This window comes from Chiloscyllium plagiosum, chromosome 33 (assembly GCF_004010195.1).
Source record: "Chiloscyllium plagiosum isolate BGI_BamShark_2017 chromosome 33, ASM401019v2, whole genome shotgun sequence".
NCBI lineage: Eukaryota > Metazoa > Chordata > Chondrichthyes > Orectolobiformes > Hemiscylliidae > Chiloscyllium > Chiloscyllium plagiosum.
In genome coordinates this window covers 336,706-339,083 of record NC_057742.1, presented here as the reverse complement: position 1 = coordinate 339,083, position 2,378 = coordinate 336,706, and the positions used below count along the sequence as shown (strand labels likewise).

General features: G+C 41.5%; 1 protein-coding gene across 4 annotated transcripts in view; it reads right to left on the bottom strand.

Moving 5' to 3' along the window:
• The window catches only part of stard3 (StAR-related lipid transfer (START) domain containing 3), a 32,634-nt gene extending 31,939 nt beyond the window's left edge, over positions 1–695 (bottom strand). For 2 of the 4 annotated variants that reach the window (XM_043674683.1, XM_043674686.1), the window contains exon 1: positions 233–695. The gene's annotated coding sequence lies outside the window, so the exon portion shown is untranslated. Of the gene's footprint in view, positions 1–78 lie in introns of all 4 variants that reach the window. The other 2 variants (XM_043674685.1, XM_043674684.1) reach the window with 2 other exon arrangements.
• Between the last annotated feature and the right edge of the window lie 1,683 nt (positions 696–2,378).

The following is a 2,378-nucleotide window of genomic DNA, read 5'->3' as shown; positions in this document are numbered from 1 at the left end:
GGGGGGAGTGGGGGGGAGGGGGGTGGGGGAGGGAGGAGGGGGGTTGGAGTTCCTGATTTCCCTCCCTCAAATAAACACCTCAGTCCGAACATTCCCGAAAGCGCACACTGTCCGGTCCGGAGGCCGGAGTGACCACTGATCCCAGACAGAGTCTGACCCAGTCCTTTGGCTGGAACCGCCCAGCCTGCATGGGGCCTCGTTCTCTCCCGGGGCCTCGGCTGCTCCTTCTCACCTCGCCCGCGGCTCCACTTCGCTCTTCTGTCCCGGAACCTGAGCCCGGGGCTGACCCGGAAACGGATCCAGTTGCACCGCCCACAACATGGAATGGAGCGGTTTCAGGTCGGTGTCACCACCGTAACAGACCCCCGGTTTCCGGCAGCAAACGTGCTTTCTGCGGAATGAATGTATGAAACTGGTAATAAAACAAAGAACTGCGAATGGAAGTCTGAAAGAAAAACAGAAAATGTTGGAGAAGTTTTGCAGGTCTGACAACATCTGTGGGAAGAAAGCCACGTTAACATTTCGAGGCCGGCGATTCTTCATCAGAACAGATGAAGTTCAGACCTGCTGAGTTTCTCCAGCATATTCTGTTGTTTTTGCACGAAACCTATCCTTACAGTCCTGATATGGAGATGCCGGTGTTGGACTGGAGTGGACAAAGTGATGAAGTAGCAACGCTCCGAAAGCTAGTGCTTCCAATTAAACCTGTTGGACTATAACCTGGTGTTGTGTGATTTTTAACTTTATCCTTACAATGGCAGACAACTTACCAATACAAAGTTTCAAAATAAATTATTTCATTTTTTAAAGGATCCTTGACATTAATTTATGTTTTTACACTACTGGCGTCACTTTTGAAGTAAACTAGATACTAAGTATAAAAGAATTTTCAAAATATATTTACTTTTATTCTCTCATGGGATTTGGGCGTCACTTGAGCTATCATTTATAACCCCTCCTTAATTACCTTTAAGAAGGTGGTAAACTGCCTTCTTGGACTGCTACAGTCCATGTGTAATATATATACACAATTTTACAGTGAGTCTTTCTCAGTATAGCAATATATTTTAGGACAATATCTTTCAACTCTGTTGGTTGAAATTGAAATATTAATAGTGGATTTAATGTCTGTGTTCTTATCAAACCTCCAAAAACAGGTGAGATTCAATCCTGAACCCAAGATTTCTATACTTTAGTGGCTGATTTCATGATGGGAGGCAGTGTAGAGCCAGTTTTCTTCCTAATCATGTGAGTATCAGTGTCTCGAAATCCTTCTCTATGTTATTGTGTCTAATGATGAGTACTGATCCAGCCACTGAGTGTTTTTGACCATTGATAAGTTAACACATTGCATTGTATTCTAAGCCTGAAAGATGACTGGGGAGTTTTTAAAAGCCAAGAAGACAATGATTTGGAGCAGAGTTGGGGACTTGGGGTTACATCGAGGGAGAATGAACAGGACTGAATTTAGCTGAAACTTGGAAGCAAGAAAAAGTGTGAGTTCAAAGAAATTATTGATCATATTAGTATTCACTAATATTATAATAACTGCAGGAAGAGACCAGAGATGGCTGAGGTGATGGATCATTTACCATATATTTTCTGTTCAGTGTGGTAGAGGTGCTGAAAAAATAAATCAGACATAGAATTGATATTTAAGAGTCAAAAATCATAGATTTTAAGATGTTTTAAGGTGAAAGAAATGTTTAAGACAAAATGAGATACCAAGCTTCTTGGAACTTCAGTGATGTGTGAAATACATTTGTGATGGGGGGACTAGTAAAGCCAAGAATACTGATAAATGAAGGTCAGAGTATAACCATCAAGGGCAGATTTGGGGCAGTTGGTTAGTCCCATATGAGGATGAGGAACTCATTTTGAAAATTAAAGGAATAGACTTTTATTGCCCATTGAAGGAAAGGAAGCAATATTTCAGTTGCTGCACCAAGGGAACTGCATGTTGTGAGTGTTGAGTTTGTGAGTTGAAGGGAACTCAGCGCAAAGTGAGGAACAGTAGTAAAGTGGATGATGTGAGGGAACTTATTCATTTAGAGAAGATACAAAGTTGAGCACAGATTCCAAGGGAGTCTTACATTAATAAGGATCAGACACAAACTACTACCCAAACAGATCAATGTGCAAGGAGATGTGGGAGTCTCAGGCAGAGCTTTGGTGGAAGGCCATGTGACGAGCACATGTTTGGAGGTGTAAGTGCCAGAAACTGTCAAAAGTTTTGAAGACAGTCAAAGAAACAAAGAAGCTTTACCAAAGTGTTAAATCACTGATATTATTCAGAGTATTAGAACAAAAAAAATGACATTACAGATCTGATGAAATTTTTTCTCCAATCAGATTGTTCTGGGTCCCTTTCAATCTGG